Source organism: Moschus berezovskii, chromosome 14 (assembly GCF_049115385.1).
Source record: "Moschus berezovskii isolate FMDL1 chromosome 14, NW_MosBer_1.0, whole genome shotgun sequence".
Taxonomy (NCBI): domain Eukaryota; kingdom Metazoa; phylum Chordata; class Mammalia; order Artiodactyla; family Moschidae; genus Moschus; species Moschus berezovskii.
Window position 1 is genome coordinate 63,218,900 of NC_142473.1, and position 22,283 is coordinate 63,241,182.

A 22,283-nucleotide genomic window follows, 5' to 3' on the forward strand; every position below is an offset into this window, starting at 1 on the left:
AGACCCTTGCTCCTTGGAAGAAAAGCTATGACCAACCTAGATAGCATATTAAAAAGAAGAGACATACTTTGCCAACAAAGGTCTGTCTAGTCAAGGCTATGGTTTTTCCAATAGTCATGTATGGATGTGAGAGTTGGACTATAAAGAAAGCTGAGTGCAGAAGAATTGATGCTTTTGAACTGTGGTGTTGGAGAAGACTTGAGAGTTCCTTGGACTGCAAGGAAATCCAACCAGTCCATCCTAAAGAAAATCAGTCCTGAATATTCATTAGAAGGACTGATGCTGAAGCTGAAACTCTAATACTTTGGCTACCTGATATGAAGAGCTCACTCATTTGAAAAGACCGTGATGCTGGGAAAGATTGAAGGCAGGAGGAGAAGGGGATGACAGAGGATGAAATGGTGAATGGCATCACTGACTCAATGGACATGAGTTTGAGTAAACTGTGGGAGTTGGTGATGGACAGTGAGACCTGGTGTGCTGCTGTCCTTGGGGTCGCAAAGAGTTGGACACAACTGAGCGAATGAACTGAACTGAACTGGCGTGACTAAAACATTTTAATCAAATTGTTAAAAAATTTATAATATATGAAAGTGGTTTAACTTTTCTTCTTATTGGGGATTATGATAGTACCTTAGAAAAGGGATGATGGACAGGCTCAAAAAGGGGTTTTATACTAGATTTACCACATGGACTGCTTTTCTCAGTTTTCTTTGTCAACCCTTACTCTTCTGAATTACTAGCAGTTGTGCTAAATACTCTCCATTTGTCTTCATATCTTCTCTCTGCCCTTGATCCCAGGAAGGTGACTTTTACAGATATTTCAACAACATTTATCTCCTGGCTTCTCATTGGGTTCAGCAAATTAGTGAAAGGGGCAGAAAATCTGAGCACAGAGGAGATAAGGTCTGAGTGTGTCTTGGCTGTGGCCACATCCGTCTTCAGACTTCATTGTTCTTAGGCCTCTTCTGCTACATAACAGCTCTGGCTCTTGAGAATTTCAGTACTGCTTTTCGCCCTTGACTCTTCACCTCTTAGCTCTCAGATACTTCTCACATCCTTTTTTGTCTGTCCTTAAACTAGTCATGTGTTTGTAAACAGTTTCTTTATTAAACTTTTCAGATACCCTGCTTGGATGTTTTTTCTTTTTTTTTCCTTGCCAGAGACTTCATGGACTCACAAGATCTGTGAACCTTCTTTGTCTCCATCTGGATCCTTCCCCCTTGGACTCTTCCGGATATGATGTATGACAGATATCCACCTGAACTGCTGGAGAAACAATCTGGATTTTGGAATCAAACACTCCTGTTTTGGAGTCTTCGTTTTGCTTCTTTCTAGCTGTAGGATTTAAAAAGCATGACTTAAGCTTTCTGAGTTTTTATTCTCCTCTGTAAAATGAGTTCCTATTCACACACACCTCATGGTGTCTTATGAGGATTAAATAAAATTATGTAATTAAATGCTTTAGCATAAAATTTATAAATATTAGCTATAATTTCTTCGTTATAATAATTATTATAGAAGATGATATTATTATCATTGTTCAGTCATGTCTGACTCTTTGTGACCCCATGCACTAAAGCAGGCCAGGCCTCCCTATCCTTCACCATCTCCCGAAGTTTGCCTAAGTTCATGATCATTGAATCAGTGATGCCATCCAGCCATCTCATCCTCTGACACCCTCTCTTCCTTCTGCCGTCCATATTTCCCAACATCAGACAGTTTTCCTGTGAGTCGTCTGTTTGCATCAGATGACCAAAATACTGGAGTCTCAGCTTCAGCATCAGTCCTTCCAGTGAATATTCAGGGTTGATCTTCCTGAAGATTGACTGGTTTGATCTCCTTGCTGTCCAAGGGACTTTCAGGAGTCTTCTCCAGCACCACAGTTCGAAGGCATCAATTGTTCGGTGTTCTGCCTTCCATATGATCCAGCTCTCACATCCATACGTGACCACTGGGAAGACCATGGCCTTGACTATATGGACCTTTGTTGGCAGAGTAATGTCTGCTTTTCAACACACTGCCTAGGTTTTTCATCGCTTTCCTGCCAAGAAGCAAGTCTTCTGATTTCATGGCTGCAGTCACCATCCGCAGTGATTTTAGAACCCAAGAAGAGGAAATCTGCCACTACCTTTTCCCCTTCTATTTGCCATGCAGTAATGGGGCCGGATGCCATGATCTTAGTTTTTTTTTAATATTAGTCTTAAGCCAGCTCTTTCATTCTCCTCCTTCACTCTCAGCAAGAAGCTCTTTAGTTCCTTTTCACTTTCTGCCATTAGAGTGGTATCATCCGCATATCTGAAATTGTTGATGTTTTTCCTGCCTGTTTTGATTCCAGCTTGTAACTCATCCAGCCCGGAAGGTCTCATGATGTGTTCAGCGTGTAGGTTAAACAAACAGGGTGACAGCAGACAGTCCTTTCTTACTTCCTTCTCGATCTCGAACCAGTCGGTTGTTCCATACAGGGTTCTTCTAACTGTTGCTTCTTGACCCGTATACAGGATTCTCAGGAGACAGGTAAGATGGTCTGGTATTTCCATTTTTCTAAGAACTTTTCATAATTTGTCATAATCTACACAGTCAGAGGCTTCGGCATAGTCCATGAAACAGATGGATGTTTTTCTGAAATTCCCTTGCTTTTTCTGTAATCCAGTGAATGTTGGCAATTTGATCTCTAGGTCCTCTTTCTTTTCTAAACCCATGATGACAACAGTTAGTATAATCATATATTATTATCTTATCTTATATGATTATACTAATTGTTATCATCATTATTCTCAGATCCTGAGAAATTTCATTGGTGTATACCAAGATGATTGACTCTTATTTCCTGTGTCTATCTGCTTGGTTCCTTAACATCGCTCTATCGGAGTTGGTTTAAAATTTAAGGTAAGGGACACTGCATCCAACATTCCTCATGATGCAAAGTGTTCTATTACAGGCTCTCTTTCCCACTGTCAGTGTAAATACTGAAGACTTCATAGAAGCACTGCTTCAGTGAACTGTATTATTGTCTTCCTTTCCCTCCTTCCCAGACTTACTGTTTGTAAGTTTTGATTTCTCTGTCAACTCTTGGCTTCAGGCCAAAATAACTAATATTTATGAATGTCACCAACTGATCAGAAAAATTTCCTGTATGTCTCCTGTTCTTTGGCTTTCTTCTTCTTTATTCATAAGTTGCTGTTTTCCCGGAAGCTACTTTTTCCTCATTAAAGAAGGTTGAAGGTTTTTCTGTATTTAATTTTTAGTCCCTTCTTATTCTGAAAACCTGAAAATTCTGGAAGGCTGATTCTTGAGTTGTCTTCATTTTCTGTAGATTTAAGTTCTTCTTATTATTTAACTTATTGCTGGCATAAGTAGACAGTCTGCAAGTGTTTATTTCAGATAAACTCTTTAGTTGTTAGTTTCTGACAATACAAACTTAACTGTAGATGTGTGTAGACCTATATAATTAGCATCTCCACACCCATTCCCAAATAGTGTTACAGATTTATTTCTTCAGTTAGAATATTTGGTTTAAAGCTTACAAAACTGATTCATGGAAGTCAACATGTATATTTGAAATGCAAATGGTGTTTCGTATTATCATAACTATGTGAAAATGAATTACCTCTTCACAAACTTAAGATAATCCATTTTTATTGCCTACGTCATTTGAACATAACCATATGGTACCAGGGTAAGAATAGCAGCTTGTTCAGCACAAGAGTGACTGTACCTAGAAAGACTTCATTTTATTTTATCTTGTATAAGCAATACATATTTAGAGACATATTTTATTACATATGAGAAAATTTTAGTAAAACCCTTTATGTTTGGGTTTCTGAGTTATTAAAAGAATGAAAACAATAGTTGTATTTTCTCTAACATCATAAACTAATTAAATCAAAATACATTTGCTGTAATTATATGTATAATCCTCCTGTTCTCTACACCCCCACTTTTGTCTGATATTTAAAGTAAAACTGAAACAAACAGCTGCTGGATTGGATTATCTGCTTTAGTATTTTATTCTTGTTTCCTGAGAGAATGCAATCTAAATTTAATGCACAATTCAACATTCATTTTAGTGCCTGCTGTGTATAGGGAAATAGGCTGGGGAATTGGGAATGCTCAGAAGCCCAAGATTAGGGCACTGTGTCTCTGTACCACAAGAGACAGCTCATTATCAAATATATAGGTAAACCACTAGTGAGATCAGGTAGGTAAATCTCCTGGAAGGGAAAACATCAAATACATTCTAAACTCAACCTTAAATTATTTTTGGAATATCTGTTCTTATTTTTGCTTTAAGTATTGTTTCTTGCTCATTTAGTTCAAGAAATTATTTTGGAGCAGATATTAAACTGCATTCTGGAAATATAGCTCGATAAAAAGAGCAATATAATCTCTTTCTACTTTACCAGGAATGATAGATACTAAACAGGAAATTTACAATACAGAGTAATAAGTGCCAGGACTCTTAGATATTATGGAAATAAGCTTATAAAGTATAGAAGAACTTACTCTATATAATTTAAAATGCCATTGTTATCAATATTTATGAGGAAAGGTACACATTACATGGGACATATTATGGACATTTCACAGGACAAGTGAAATGTTTATAATAACAAAATGTCAGTGATCAAATTAAATAAGCTATTCATGTAATACTTCCATACAGCAGTCTTTATTCCATGTTAAAATTATTAAAGTTTTTCAATGATGAACCATAGATTTCCAGATAAATTTAAACTTCTTGGCTTACCATAGGAGGCCATTGAGCATTTGACCTCTGTCATTTCTCTAAATTTATTTCCTGTGACTCCACACCAGTCTCCTTATACCTTCCATGATGTATTAAACTACTTTTACATAATAAACACATCATGTTTTGTCCTGCCACTCTCTCTGTCTACATGCTGTTCATTTAACTGTTCAGTATTTACCCCACTTATCTTTCAAGACTAAGTACCTTGTCCTTTAGGAAGTCATCAGTGACTTCCCAGTTTGATTTAATATCCTTCCTCTATCTCCTTATTACACGCTTTGCAATCTTTATGCAGACTTTTAACACATTATTCTGTTGGCTTACTTCCATATGGTATACTTCTTAAAGCATGACTGTGTCTTACCTGACTTTGTATCTTCCAAATTCTGTAGCAGATACTGGATTAAGGTCATATGGATGGATAGCTAAATGAATGGATGATGATTTTCCATTTTCTGCATCAAATGTGTAAAATAAAAAAAATTAGATGCAGTTTGCTGAGTTTATCTGGCTTTCTACTTTCACAATGTAAATAGAACTTTTACAATATCCAGACCACTATTTAAAGTAATGTTGTTAGTCTAGATCTAGGTTCCAGAGAGAATTAAGGGGCTAACTGCAGACTCAACTCCTTATTATAAATACAGATTTTCTCACAGAAATATTAGGAGATAAACTTTGATTAAATATAGTATACCTTCCAATGAACTCAGAGCCTTTATTACTAGCTTTTACTATATAAAAACCACTTGATGTCCTGCACACCTAAGGAACCTCTATGGGAATATACATATTCCCATTATGTCTTTAGATACTATATGTTATAAGAAACTTTATTCCATTCTCTACTCATGGTAGTGTGTTTTCCTTTCACTGAAATTGAGAAATTCAGATTTAAAATGTCAAACCCCTGTAAACAAAAATAATCATATCTTTGAAAGGAAAAAAGCTAATTATATGATAGGAAATTGTCATGTAATAATTGAGGCTCTCAGGAGACATAGAATAATGTAGAAAATATTTTTTGTTTTTTCACCCTTATTTTATGTCTTAGAGAGTTATTTTTCATATCAGCAAGTATATTAAAAGGAACATATTGTGTGCAATGTGTAGGCTCAGCGTAGGATTTTCTGCATGAAAATTTTGCAATGATATTGGTTAATTGCTAGATTTCAGGCACCTTTCTAACCTTTTTTTAGTGGGTGTGAAAGGGTTTATTTGTAAGAGATATTGCCACTGACAGAATTTTATCTTTTTCTCATGGAATCTCAACAGCAATTCCCATGTTAAGAGGCATCCCCAGAAAGCTCGTCAAAGGATTTCCACCCACACTCTGAATATCTAACAGGGCTTGACCCATTTTTTTCTCCTTGTTAAGGTAGCAGCATACGCATCATGAGGAAAAATAGAATAAGAACTAGTCTAAGCTTGGAATTTCAAAGTTATGTACCTGTATGGAAGGAATTCAAGTGGAAACCAAAATCAGTCTTTATTTCTTTTTATATCCCTAACAGCAATCTAAATTTCTCACATTAAGGAGCCACATCTGGTATCATGAATATGGTTTTAAGTGGTTTAAAATTTATATTTATATTATCAAATGCAATGAATATAAATACCCAAAAAGGAGCACATTATAAGTCAAGAATACTTCTTTGTACTTATTTTTATAACACAAAGTATTTTTTCTAAACCACTTAACTAAAGGATGAATGAAATTTTAAAACCTGTACGTATTAGATATATACAACTTGATGAATTTGGAGATAAGTACGCATCCCTGAAAACATCACCACAATCTGTGCCATAAGCATATTCATTACCTTGAAAGGTTTATTTCCATTTATTTATTTATTATTATTGTTCTGTGATAAGAATACTTAACATAAGATCCACCCTCTTAGCAAACTTTAAAGTACGTAATGCAATATTGTTTACCAGAGTATCTGTGCTGTGCAGTAGATCTCTAAGACTTTTTTATCCTGTGTAACTGAAACTTCGTACCCTTTACCTAATATCTCCCCAGTCACCCTTTCCCCTAGGACCTGGCAACCACCATTCTGTTCTCTGCTTCTGACTATTTTAGATTAGGACACACAGTATTTGCCTTACTGATTAAATAATGCAGACAGTAATAATTAAAAGCAGACTAAAACTTTGAATATTAATATTAGAATTCTTTAAAAGCAAGCAAAATCATAGTAAGAAAAGGTATTTTAAAAATAATTTTGCTCATAAAATAATTACATCTGGATATTAAATTTCTATATCCATCTGAACCATAAAGCTCTTCCCCCATCCCCACCCTGAGGCAAACAAATACTCATATATAGATTGTAGATGATTTCTTTTTAACCTGAAGAATGAAAGTCTCTTTGGAAGACAAGACCACCTGCAGTTTTTTTCCTCCCATTAACTATGTGACTTTGGTAATTCACTCTTGTGTGTCAGTCACATCATCTTCATGATGAATGAAGCATCATAAGTGAGAAAATAATGCCTAGTTATTAAAATAAATCTTAACTATTGTTACTATAGCAGTTGCATCTTCTGTTTTTATTATTTTGGAGTCAGTCTCCCGGTTAACATTCAAGTACAAATACGTAAGTGGTGTGTTCACTTCTCTATTGTATTCCATCATCTGTCTAGATTCAGTTTTGAACTTCTTTTTCCATTCTTACTTGGATTTACCCAAATAATGTTTTCACCTGTTCCACCTTCCAACTCTACCAAAACTCCTTCTATCACAGACACCAGTGATATCCATATTGCATTCAATGGTGAATTCTCATTTCTTACTTGAACTGTTAGCATCGTGTGATGCAGTTTCCCACTTCCTCCTCCTTCAAAGTATATTATTTGGATCCTTTTACTTTTCTCCTCTCTGTTAGTTCAGTTAAGTTCAGTGGCTCAGTCATATCTGACTTTTTGCAACCCCATGGACAGGCATGTCAGGCTTCCATGACCATCACCCACTCCCGGAGCTTACTCAAACTCATGTCCATTGTATCGGTGATGCCATCCAATCATCTCATCCTCTGTCGTCCCCTTCTCCTCTTGCCTTCACTCTTTCCCAGCATCAGGGTCTTTTCAAATGAGTCAGCTCTTCGCATCAGGTGGCCAAAGTATTGGAGTTTCAGCTTCAGCAACCGTCCTTTCAGTGACTATTCAGATTTCCTTTAGGATGGACTGGTTGAATCTCCTTGTAGTCCAAGGGACTCTCAAGAGTCTTCTCCAGCACCACAGTTCAAAAGCATCAGTTCTTTGGCACTCAGCTTTCTTTATAGTCCAACTCTCACATCTATACATGACTACTGGAAAAACCGTAGCTTTGACTAGGTGGACCTTTGTTGGCAAAGTAATGTCTCTGCTTTTTAATATGCTGTCTAGGTTGATCATAGCTTTTCTTCCAAGGAGCAAGGGTCTTTCATGGCTGCAGTCACCATCTGCAGTGATTTTGGAGCCCCCCAAAATAAAGTCTGTCACTGTTTCCATTGTTTCTCCATCTATTTACCGTGAAGTGATGGGACTAGATGCCATGATCTTAGTCTTAATGTTGAGTTTTAAGCCAACTCTTTCACTCTCCTCCTTCACTTTCATCAAGAACCTCTTTAGTTCTTCTCAAATTCCTTTAGAAATTCCTTCTTACCTTCCCATTATATTTGTGCTTCTCTGGGCATCATTCTGCAGGCCTCTTTTCTATTTACACGGACTCCCTCAGTAATCTTATTCAGTCTCAGAGCTTTTAAAACTATCTACCCATTGTTGACTCTCATATTTTTATCTCTAGACATTTTCCTCCAATTGCTTAGTCAACATTTCCACTTGGCTGTCTAATAGAAATCGCAAATCTAACACATCCAAACAAAGCTCTTGATCTTCCCCTTAAAACCTGCTTTGCCTTGAATCCAACCATCTGTTAAGGGCGATTGTATTCTTCTGTTTGCTCAGGCAAAATAAAATGCATTTTTTAATTCTAAAAAAGAATCTTTTCTCTTTTTTATTTGCAATACAGTTTCCTCTAGAAATCCTATTATATAAACTTTGGTCCCATTTACCACCTTAGCAATACCATGCCAGATTAGTTTGCCGTCATCTCCTAGTTTCATTACCAGGACGATTTCCTTTTCTAAAAACAAATTAGATCATTCCAGTCTGCGCTGTGCCCACCTCCATTTTACTCTGTTCTCGCCTGGCCATCCTCTCAGCCTGTTAGCTTATGGTGAACATGTCTAATTCTTGATCTCCAAAGAAGATTTAGCTTTGGGACCAGGGACCAGGCTTGATCACTCAAGAGCTTTTGTGTAGCAGAGTTTCATAAAAGTATGAAAAGTGACAGAAAAAGCTTCTTACATAGACATCAGAAGGGGGACAGAGAGTGCCCCCACTCACTAGTCTTATGAAGGCGTTATATACTTTTACCAGACCCACTCCCACAGCGTACATCTTAAATTACAAGGTTGAAACTAACAATAGAAAGGTATTACCAGGCCCACTTCCACAATATAAGTCTTGAGATAACAAGATTAGTCAGAAAGTTCTTGTTAGGGAGAAACATCCTTGAGCACGATACTTTGTTACATTGACTAAGACAAAACAATGTCTTTTCTTCTTGAGAGTCACAGACACCTTTCTCCTTCTCAAAGGCTCCGGACTCCTTTCTCCTCCTAGGAGACCCTGGACTTCTTATCAACCTACCTAGGAATTGACTCTCTCACCTGCTTTCTATTTCAATATTCCAAGTGTGCTTGAAACAGTTAGACAGATGAGTGAAAAGATACCTGTTTGAGGAAGTAAGTGATAAAATGATAGAGAACATTATTAATTTGCTGATGCATCCCAAACTTGAAAAACAATAAACGCCAAATGGAATTATTTAGCAAGATAGATGTCAGAAAGCAAAAGGTGTATTTTGAAGGAGTTTATCAGATTTCTCAAAATAGTAATATACTCTGGAAATGTTGTTGTTCATTCTGTCTTGTGTTTAACTCTTTGCAACCCCATGGACTGCAGCACGAAGTCTTTCACTATCTCCTGGAGTTTTCTCAAATTCATGTCCGTTGAGTCCATGATGCTGTCTAACCATCTCATCGTCTGCTGCCTTCTTCTCCTTTTGCCTTCAATCTTTCGCAGGATCAAGGTCTTTTTGAATGAGTCAGCTCATCTCATCAGGTGACCAAAGTATTGGAGCTTCAGCTTTGGAAATTGTATTCTTGAAATAGCATTCTAGAAACATGATAATTTGCTCATTTGTTCAACATATATTTGTTGAACCCCTATAATGTGCCAGGCACTTTTCTCTGTGCTTGGGCTAAATCAGTGAACAAATCAGACAAAGAGCCCTGCCCCCATGGAAGTTAATCCTAGCAGCAGAGAACCTATAATAAATAAAAGTAAACTGAGAAATGTGATAGGTACCCTGGAAAAATACCAGAACAGAACAAAGGGGATTGAGAATGTGGGGGAATGTAAACAAAGCTAGTTGCTGTTTTCAGTAGGGTAGAGAGGGTCTCATTAGGAATGGGACATTTGAGCAGAGACGCAGAAAGCGTTAGATATTAGCACACGATAGGTCTGAGAGAATGAGCACTGAGGAGCAGTGGCAACCAGGGCAGGGCAGAGGCAGGAAGGTTATACCACACATGCCCGGTGTGTTTAGGGAAAAGCAAGGAAGCCCATATGGGAAGTAGATAATGAGCAAGGAACAGTTAGAGGAAGAGATGATGTCAGAAAGCTAATAGGTGGGACGGAGGGTGGTGGTGCTCAGATGACAGATCAGGCAGAGCTTTGTAGGCAGTTGTAAGAGGTTTGACTTTTATTCTGAGTAAAATGGGAAGTCATTGCAGATTTTGAGCACAGGAATGAATGACATTGTCTGACATGTTTTAAAAGCATCACTCTGGCTGCTATGTTGAGAGTACTCTCAAGGGGCCAAGGGCAGAAATAAGGAAGCTAAAACAGGGGGCTATTAAAATAATATCAATAAAACTCTGTTTAAAATTCCTTTTTTCACTAGAATTGTGAGAATGTCAGAACCAAGTAATTGATAGAAAAGCACTAATATGTTTCTATGTTTTAGCATGCACTTGTTTGTCAATTGTTCTTAGATATTCATATTAAAATTCTTGTTACTATATTTAGATTTATTGATTTCCTCTCATGCTTTGCACCATCTCTACCCTGGAGTATGAGCAACTCAAAGACAGAAATGATGTCTTATATATACCTCTGTATTCTCAGTTCTCAAAATTTGTTTTTTGAATTAAATTAGAACATCTCAAATATACTGTTAACATGCAAAAAATTATCCTAGAGGTTACTTCCAGATAGTAAACTTTCAGTTCAGTTCAGTTCAGTCGCTCAGTCGTGTCCAACTCTCCGTGACCCCATGAATCACAGCACGCCAGGCCTCCCTGTCCATCACCAACTCCCGGAGTACACTCAAACTCATGTCCACATAGTCAGTGATGCCATCCAGCCATCTCATTCTCTGTCATCCCCTTCTCCTCCCGCCCCCAACCTTTCCCAGCATCAGAGTCTTTTCCAGTGAGTCAGTGATAATTTAGACAGCATCATCCTAGAATATAAAAATGCTCATTTCTTCAAATGTAAGAAAAAGGATTTCATCAGGTTATGAAGTTGTGTGGTATTTTCCTTTTCTGTGTTTGCCCATTATATATATTATTGCTTTTTACTTTCATCAGTGTCTTTCTTTTTTTTTTTTTTTTTGGTAGATAAAATTTTAGTTTTACCTCATTTAAACTTTCTATAACTATTTTACTTCCAAGAGATAAAATAGATACACTCTTGAAGAATTAGGGGAAAGGACCTCTAGAGATCTGACTAGTGATTTTCAAAATGTTCTCTGTGAACCCTGGAGTTTCTTTGAGGTTACTGTAAAGGGGTGGAGGGTGCTAGGCTGACTGAGAACCAGATCTCACAGATCTAGCCCAGTCTTCTGTAAGAGTTGATTACTGGCAGACACCAAATTTCTTACATTGTTTTCTACACATCATATTACTTTAATAATTTTGTTAACCTAGGTTGAGTGAGTGCTTGTTCTTCTGAAAAAGGCAGCATGGCTTAAACTTTATATCCTAGAATAATTACATGTAGATTTATGATTTCTTTACTAATCGGAGACCTTATTGAGAAAAAAATATAATTCTGTACCACAGTTGAAGGATAAGAAGAAACAATGTGGAAGTGAAAATAGTATATTTTAAAACTTGCATTCTAGAAGGATTTTGAATGATTTTGAAAATAAATGCCAAAGAGTAGTTCCTAAAATGAATGACATTTTGATGTCATCACTGGTGTAAGTAGAATAGTTTCCTTGCAGGTGTGCTTCAAGTGGAGTATTAAGTTAGCTACAGAAATATTGCTGTGTTTAGTATTAGTCTCTTGATTTCTTTTGGTCACACTTTTTCTCTCTTAGCAATAGAAGTTTATTCAATATGGTATTTGGTATAGTTAAAATAGTTCAAGAGGGAAAGCATATCTAAAAACATAAACCAATGTGTTTGCTTCTCTGAATTGCTACAATTGTAGACCCTTTTGTCTTCCTACCTGATTTAATAAAATGATATATATCATACTGTTAACATTTCAGCTACTTTTTTGAGAGGGAAACTGTTTTATTGTAGTTTCCTTCCATTAATTTTACAGCATTCAAATGCTGAAGCAAATATTAACGTGTTAGTATTAAGGTTTAGTTCAAATTAAGAATAACACTCTGGGATCTCCAGGTAGGTTATAGTAGCAATATATAAAGTAAGGGGCAAATCATTAATTTTCCTGACCGTTGAAAGCACATCCTAACTATGCATGTGCTAGGTCACTTCTGTCTTGTGCAACTCTGTGTGACCCTATGGACTGTAGCCTGCCAGCCTCTTCTGTCCATGGACTTCTCCAGGCAAGAATACTGGAATGGGTTTGCCATGCTCTCCTCCAGGGGAATCTTCCCGACCCAGGGATCAAACCTGCGTCTCTTACATCTCCTACATTAACAGGTGGGTTCTTTACCACTAGCACCACCTGGGAAGCCCTAACTATGTATCAGTTTAAGTTCAGTTCAGTCGTGTACGACTCTTTGTGACCCCATGGACTGCAGCATGCCTGGCCTCCCTGTCCATCACCAACTCCCAGAGTTTACTCAAACTCATGTCCATTGAGTCAGTGATCCCATCCAACCATCTCATCCTCTGTCTTCCCCTTCTCCTCCTGCCTTCAGTCTTTCCCAGCATCAGGGTATTTTCAAATGAGTCAGTTCTTCACATCAGGTGGCCAAAGTATTGGAGCTTCAGCTTTAGCATCAGTCCTTACAATGAATATTCAGGACTGATTTCCTCTAGGATGGACTGACTGGATCTCCTTGCAGTCCAAGGGACTCTCAAGAGTCTTTTCCAACATCACAGTTCAAAAGCATCAATTATTTGGCTCTCAGCTTTCTTTATAGTCCAACTCTCACATCCATACATGACTCCTGGAAAAACCATAGCTTTGACTAGATGGACCTTTGTATGCTGCTGCTGCTGCTAAGTCGCTTCAGTCGTGTCCAACTTTGTGTGACCCCAAAAGACGGCAGCCCACCAGGCTTCCCTGTCCCTGGGATTCTCCAGGCAAGAACATTGGAGTGGGTTGCCATTTCCTTCTCCAATGCGTGAAAGTGAAAATTAAAAGTGAAAGTGAAGTTGCTCAGTTGTGTCCGACTCTTAGCGACCCCATGGACTGCAGCCTACCAGGCTCCTCCACCCATGGGATTTTCCAGGCAACAGTACAGGAGTGGGTTGCCATTGCCTTCTCCGGACCTTTGTATAGCCTAATGTATTTCAAAATATATGCTCTGAGAAGGTTGTTTCCTCATCTGTATTCTCCAGGAAAATGTTACATATTCAAAGAACAATAACTTTACTAAAACCTTGGTTTAGTTATCTGTAGGTATTAATATATCACAAATCATCACAAAACAAGGCAGCAATCATTTTTTTATATTCATGATTTTATGAATCAGAAATTTGGGCAAGACACAATGGGGGATATTTCATCTTTGCTCCATAATGACTAGAACCTCAGCTGATGGCCCAAATGGCTGGACATGTGTAGGACAGCCGGTTCAAAACAAATTTGTTAAGATGTTCACAAACATAAATAATGATATTTGATGATGTCTTCATAGACTAAACGAACCATGAAGAAAAACAAGGGAACAATTAGTGCAGAGTTCAGGATTCTGGCTATATTTTGTTGTGCAAAAATATTATATTGTAGATGGTTGAGACAATTTTCTATTTCTTTACCTGGTGAGTGTATGCTAGACTATCCATTTTATTGTTCTTTAATCTTAAAGGAATGATTTATTATAACCCTGTTGTTTTCTTGTCCTAATATTTTCACTCTGTCTAAATATTAACATGATATCATTTACATAAATGTCAGTTCAATGATCATTTTGTATATATTGTGGGATTTAAGTAGTTCTAATTTCTGCTGCATAAGAGTATTGAGAATAATTTTTTGTTTGTTTCTTTACTTCTCTCTCCTCCCTCCAACCTCATGCCATACAAATTCTTAGCTCCTAACTCCTCTATTTTTTGTTTTCACTATGATCCCAGAGTCTGCATTCCTAAAAGTTCTTCTAGGTTATCCAAATTTGATAATTACTCTGTCTGTCATTCAAAGCTTATACTTACTGGAAAGAGTATTTATAAGCAAGTGTCAGAAGGACTCGGGAACAAAAGGACACTCTCTCACTGAAGGGCTTTGTATACAGTAATTAAAGATCTGAGAAGCCAGACTAGGGAAGCTATCCAGGAATTAGCAAGGTAAGAAGATACTACTGATCCTGGGCTGAAGGGACAAAGGTGAGGAGCTGCTTCTGGTGCTTAAGAACCAGGTCAACTGGCTAGAGCTGCAATTGTAGAAAAAAGATTGAGAGGAAGTAGAGAAATGTCCCAACTTCTTTCTTCCTCCTGCCTTCTGGTCTGTTGTCAGTATCTTCCATTGCCTGACCCTGATAGAGTCCTGGGGAGTGCAGACTACAGAGTTTAGCACCCCTGAAATACAAAGCAGATCAGAAGAAGGGCAGACGGTGGATCTGAAGGCAAACTTGTCCAGAACTTGAACTGATGTTCAGCTTGATGGGGGATAATATGCCTTCTTAACTGATTTGGCTTCTTATCCTTTGGGCTGAGAATCAGAAATACAGAATTGTTAAAAATCACAGATATGGACATCATTGTGTTCAAAACCCAGCTCTACCCTTACTCATTCCGGGACTTCGGGAAAATGACTTGATCCCCATTCCTGTTTCCCCATTTGTAAAATGATAAGAATAATAATTAGTTACCTCTCCACTTCTGAAGGGTTTCCCTGGTATATCAGCTGGTAAGGAATCTGCCTGCAATGCAGGTGACTCCGGTTCAATTCCTGGGTTGGGAAGAACCCCTGGAGAAGGGATAGGCTACCCACTCCAGTATTCTTGGGTTTCCCTGGTGGCTTGGATGGTGAAGAATCTGCCTGCAATGTGGGAGACCTGGGTTTGATCCCTGGGTTGGGACGATCCCCTAGAGGGGACATGGCAACCCATTCCAGCATTCTTGCCTGGAGAATTCCCATGGACAGAGGAGCCTGGCGGGCTATAGTCTGTGGGGTCTCAAAGAGTCAGACATGACTGAGCAACTAAGTACAGCACAGCACCACCTGTGAAGTTGTACACCAAGAAGGCTAAGTGAACCCGTGTGGCTACAAAAGGATACTTTACATTTTCAAGGGAAATAGTGATACTCAATACATGCTGTATACAGCCAAGCTGTTAGCTCAAGGTAGTCCACAGTTTCAACATTGTTGTTCAGTCACCCAGTCATGTCTCTTTGTGTGTGACTCCCATGGACTGTAGCACTCCAGGGCTCCCTGTCCCTTACCATCTCCTGGAGTTTGCCCAAGTTCATGTCCATTGAATCATTGATGCCATCCAGCCATCTCGTCCTCTGACACCCTCTTCTCTTTCTGCCCTCAATCTTTCCCATTATCAGGAACTTTTCCAGTGAGTCAGCTGTTGGCATCAGGTGACCAAAATACTGGAGCTTCAGCTTCAGCATCAGTCTTTCCAGTGAATATTCAGTGTAGATCCTTTAGGATTGACTAGTTTGATCTCCTTGCTGTCTAAGGGACTCTCAGATGTCTTCTCCAGCACCACACTTCAAAGATATCAATTCTTTGGTGCTCTGCCTTCTTGATGGTCAGCTTTCACAATAGTACGTGACTATTTGGAAGACCATCACCTTGACAATATGGACCTTTGTTGGCAGAGTGATGTCTCTACTCTTCAACACACTGTCTAGGTTTATCATAGCTTTCCTGCCAAGAAGCAATCGTCTTCTGATTTCATGGCTGCAATCTCTATTCACAATGATTTTAGAACCTAAGAAGAGGAAATTTGTCACTGCTTCCATATTATCCCTTTCTATTTTCTGTGAAGTAATAGGGCTTTATGCCATGATCTTTAGAATTCCAGACGTCCAACCTGGGTTTCAACATTACATTACATATTATTTCTTTCAACAGTGTCGTACCTTAGCAAAACTTGATATTTAGTGGTTGTTTGGATTAAAAAAACAAAATATGAAAATTAATATCAAACAACAGGTGAGGGTGGTAGTATTCAACCTGATGCCAAGATTCAAAAGTTGTACATTGTCTAACAGGCATATATATACCTTTACTAAGTAATTATGATTAAAAATAAAATAAAAATAGTATTTTTTTCTTTTAATTAATGAATATTTCAGGTAGCTCTAAATTTTAAGATGTAAATACTTACTAAGTTGTTTGGCCCAAACTACTTAATATGGAGCTTTTATATATTTATTTTGTTCTGGAGATATTGTGAAAAAATTACTGAGGCACTAAGGGTACATGAGCCAGGCAAGTTTGGTAATCTCTCAGCTACCTCATAGAATTGCTAAGAAGATTAGCTAAGCTCAGTCATATCCAGCTCTTTGCAACCTCATGAACTGTAGCCTGCCAGGCTCTTCCATGCATGGGATTTCCCAGGCAAGGGTACTGGAGTGAGTTGCTATTTCCTTCTCCAGGGGAATCTTCCTGACCCAGGGATCAAACCTGGGTCTCCCGCATTGCAGGCAGACACTTTACAGTCTGAGCCGTGAGGGAAGGTTAACTTTAGCTAATAAATGGCAAATGATCTCTCAAATGCCTATCAAGCTATTGCTGTGTATTACATATTATAGGCCAAAAGACATGAATAATAGAATAACAACTCTAGCCACTGTTATTATTACCATTAAAACCAGTGAATACTGACCTGAGGCTTTTATGGTATTGTTATGGGACTCCTTTCCCTCTACTAAGATATGTTAGCGAACCAAATGTCTATAAGGAAAAATGACCATCTTTGAGAACTGCACTGTCTAATATGGTAGCCCCTAGCCACATGTGGTAGCTGATTGAGCCCTTGACATGAAGTTCATGTGACTGAGGACCTGAGTTTTTAATTTTAATGAATTTAATTTTTTTTAAAAATTGATACCTGATTTAATTATTGGGAAACTTTTAAGAATAACTTAGGCATGTGAATTTACCCTTTCAACTATAAATTTTATGAAATCAAAATAAAGATTAAGCATTTCTGATGAAATGTTGGCACCTGAATTGAGATGTGCTGGAAATGTAAAATACATACTAGATTTCAAAGACTTGATACAGAGAAATAGAAAGTAAAAGATTCGTTCATAATCTTTATATTTTTGAGTTATTCATGGTGGATATATTTTTTCATATAAATTTGTATGTGCCTATAATTTCTCAAAAAAATTATTAAAAATGGAATATATGAATTTAAAAGTATACATATTTTAAATTATGGTAAATATTGCTACAGTCATTACAGTTTATAATAATAGAGTTTTAATTTTGTTTTGTGACTGATTTTTTTCATTTCTTAGGACATTGAATTTGTTCAAAAAAGGGAACTTCTCCCCAAAAGTATGTTTATTTAATTCCATCTTAATTGGTTTATGAAGTGAGTTGATTCATACCTTGATTCCATAAATATCTGTTTAGCGTCTTTTATAATCTGACCCAGAAATCAAGCCTCATAATAAGCCTTGAACCTGAGAACATTCTCTGATTGATTGGTTATTCAAATAGAATTTTCTAAGGAGGAGAGAAAATGCTGTGCTGGAAATCTGGAACTGAAAAATACATTCTCTCCCTAGCCATCGCTGGCATCTTTGTCCCATAATCAACTTTTAGAAATACAGCAGGTGGCTTAAAAATAAAATGTGTTAACAATAAGCCTTTAAAGGCTTTTTACATCACTTCTTATTTTCAAATCATTTCCTAACAAGTTACCCAACGAGTTAAAATCAACCAGAAAAATAAAAGAAAACTGTTAAATAACTTTAACCAATAGTGACTGGTTAAAATAAAATAGGGTAAGTATAATATTAATTTTTAAAAATTTTTAATTGTTCAGGATAATGTTTTTGAGTTTGACAATAGCTTTTATCAAATTCTTGGTAATTTGTATTAAGTTGAAGACAGCCATGAGCATGTTTGAAAGGGAGCACTATTTGTTTATTCTACAAATTTCATCAGTTTAAAAACTTTAAGTGGTTTCTTATCTTTTAAGGATGAAACCCAAAGTCTTTTTGTCAGAGGTTGAAAGCCATTTATGAGATGGTCTATCTACTACTCTGTTCTTATAGCCTATTCTTCTTTTATTCCAGCCTGCTGTTCTTCTGTTTATTGTATCTATAATGCCTTTCCTGTTCCTTCACCTAAAAATCTCTTGCACTGTAGCAAGCCTTCTTGGCTTCCCAAGTCCAAAATAAAGTGTTTTAGTGTTCCCATAGCATCTACTTTTTATCTCTGTCATAACAGTTATTATATCATAGAGTTTTTACCTATTTGTCTTGTCTACTACATTTGAATATCTTGATATAAGGATTTTTTTCAGTCCTCTTTGTTTAAAACAGTTGTGTAAAAAGGACCTAATAGATGTGTGACAAGGAATAAATTAGAGAATAAGGCATTCCACTTAAGAATGGATCAACTGCAGCCAATTTTAAATTCAAAGCAGGATACTTTTAACCCAGAGAAGCTGATATTATATAACTTTGCTAATTTTAGTTTATTTTTATTATAAAAATAATAATAAGCCAATGGAAATCATTTTGAAATCAAAGAAAGAAGTATAAAAAATTCAGTCACAGTCATCGTAAATAAGCTTCGTGATATTCTTTCCTGCCAGTTTGTGTTTGTTTGTGTTTGGTTGTTTGTTGAATGTTGAAATCTCTGGCCATAATTGTGGAATTGTGGATTTGTCTCTCTCTTTTTTTTCCCTTGCTATTCCATTAGTTTTTACTTCATGTATTGTGAAGTTGTTACTAGGTGAATGAAAATTAGAGTACCATTAGGTTCAGTTCAGTTCATTCTCTCAGTCATGTCCAACTCTTTGCGACCCTGTAGACTGAAGCACTCCAAGCTTCCTTGTTCATCACCAACTACCCAAGCTTGCTCAAACTCATGCCCATCGAGTCGGTGTTGCCATTCAGTTCAGTTCAGTTCAGTCGCTCAGTCGTGTCCGACTCTCCGCGACCCCATGAATCACAGCACGCCAGGCCTCCCTATCCATCACCAACTCCCTGAGTTCACTCAAACTCATGTCCACAGAGTTGGTGAAACCATCCAGCCATCTCATTCTCGGTCGTCCCCTTCTCCTCCCGCCCCCAACCTTTCCCAGCATCAGAGTCTTTTCCAGTGAGTCAACTCGTCGCATGAGGTGGCCAAAGTATTGCAGTTTCAGCTTTAGCATCAGTCCTTCCAATGAACACCCAGGATCGATCTCCCTTAGAATGGACTGGTTGGATCTCCTTGCACTAGAATAAAAATTATAATACCCCTTTAGTATTCTGCCTAATACCATAACATATAAATATATCATTTTTTAAATTAGGTTTTATTTTCTATGAGGGTTGTTCATGCTTAAATCTTGATATTTCCTTGTTGCATTGCATTTTGTTAGAGGTTCAGTTAAGTGTTCTTTAATTGATAAGTCCTTTCTTTACATCATTAAACAAGTAATGCTTATCATTATATACATTATTATGTTGTGTAATTTAGCTTCCTTGCCCTATTAAATAGATGATGTTATGTGATGTTGCACTAATTTGGTATGACACTAGGATATATTTTATAACTTATTTTCCATTTTAAAAAAATGATGTTTCTCCTACATCATTTGCTTCATTTGCTCCTCGTTCATAAAAGTAGGGGTGGAAGAACCTAACTGTATAACTTTCTGGGCAGTATGCATGGCTGATTAGGCAAAATTAATTATTGATTCAAAGGCCAAAGCAGCCTTCTCTTAGTTGGTTTTCTTGTCTAGAAATTTACCTTCAATTCTGCTTTTCACCTGCCAGAAAAAGCATCTTCTCTCTTGTTATCAGTGACCTTTGACTTGTCAGTAGCATTCAAAACATTGTTATTTCTGCATCACTAATAAAATGTATCAGGTCAACCACCTTGTCAGTTTTAGCTCTTCGCCTTCCTATTCAACTTGCGTTATTTGTGGTTGGAGTGCTAGAGAAGAGTTTCAGGAATTTCTGCAGATATTTTGAAAAAGAGCGTGATTCTTGAATCAAAATCACTATCAGATTTGGATTTTTCTTTCATCTTCTTAAAGCCTTTCCTCAGTCATATCTGAAATATATCTTTTTCTTTAAGTCTTTGTGAGTTTCTAGCCTCCCTTTTGCTTCTTAGTAATGCAGATTTATCATATTTTTACTAGAATAGTGTTTGAAGTAGATTCGAAGAGATGCCAACTTACTACCTTTGCTTCACATACCATGCTTTTGCCTCAATATGTATCCTCTTCTCAAGCTAAAGGGTGAAAGGGAAGGATCATTTTTATGGACCAAATCTCTGTTGTTAAAAATTAGAAACAATATTTTGGCCAGAATTTTGTTTCATTCCTCACACATAACCCTCTCTGCAGTATATTTTATAATTAATAAAGCTTCTAGCCTTGAGGAGACCAAACCTCTCAACTAACTTGAAACTCATAATGTCCTCTCTCAAGAAATTATTGAAGGTCAATGTTATTCTTGCTAGGTCATCAGTTTTCTTGTATAATTTAGTCATTATTCCAGAGCTCGGAGATTCCCTGTGCCATTCAGAAGTAATATAATGCTGTAATAGCCTTGCTTTGTAACAACTCACAAAGCCCTAGATGCTTCACAGATGCTAGGTACTGGGTACTCTAGGAATCATTAGAACTATGTCACTCACCACCCTAAATTCCATTCAACATCCTGGTCTCTCAGTTCCCTAGGTTCCTTAACCCTAGTTCTTTTTCTTTAATCCCACCTTACATGGTCACACCCTATATCTCTAAAATTTCCTTTTAAAACATCCCATTCTCTAACCTTGACTTCCTGTCTTTCTAGATCCCCTACTCAAATATTCCCATTGTTTTTCACCTCTGGTGAATTCTAGTCAATTTTAATGACTGTAATTCTTTTTCAATATTCTTGACTCCCTTTATGTCATTATTCATCTTTCCCCCTTTCTTTCTCTATCATATTGTCAAATAACTCCCAAATTTCTTTAAACCTAACTAACTCCTTACTCTGCACCTGCATCTGAATATTTTTGGAGAAAAGAGTGTAATTGTACTGACTGGACTAATTTAAAATTTATTTCTTACCAGAAATTCATTCAATCAGTTGATATTACTGGGCACCTACTGTGTGTGAGGCATGCTGAGGATATATTAGTGAAGAAAAAATACAAAAATCCTTTCCCTCTTAGGGCCTGCAGTCTACTGGGAGGTAAAATATCTGTTATCAGCCAGTACTAAGGAGAATATACAGTGGGGAAGAGAATAGGAATGGGTGATGAGAGGAAAGGGGAAGGATTGCAATTTTAGCTAATGAAGGCATCGCTAATTTCAAATGGATTTGTTATTGCCAGTAAAATTCATTTCCCAGACAATTATATCATACCTCTGTTCTTCTTAAGGGCTCATTGACTCCACCTGCCAATACAAGAGACATGGGTTCAATCCTTGGCTCAGGCGGGTCCTCTGGAGAAGAAAATGGCAACCCACTCCAATATTCTTGCCTGGGAAATCCCATGGACAGAGGATCCTGGTGGGCTACAGTCCATGGGGTTGCAAAGAGTCGGACACAACTTAGCAGCTGAGCATGCACATACTCTTCTTAAATCTCTTAGCTCCTTTTCTCTTTCAGCCAATGACTTTGCCACCTGCAGATACAAAGATGAAATAAGATAGGAACTGTATCATATTTCTACCATCGGTTTTACCATCTTACCTGTATCTGTACTCACCCACAGTGCCTTTTCAGTGTTCACAATGTACCAGCCTGACTGTCTCTTCTGTATTGAGGACATGTTCAATTTCATTTCCATATCAGGTACTTCAGTTCAGTCACTCAGTTCTGTCCAACTCTTTGCGTCCCCATGGACTGCAGCATGCCAAGTTTCC

At 37.4% G+C, this 22,283-nt stretch overlaps 1 protein-coding gene across 4 annotated transcripts in view; it reads left to right on the plus strand.

The window, feature by feature from the left end:
- Positions 1-22,283, plus strand: part of METTL15 (methyltransferase 15, mitochondrial 12S rRNA N4-cytidine) — a 221,251-nt gene that overhangs the window by 117,275 nt on the left and 81,693 nt on the right. The window lies entirely within an intron of this gene.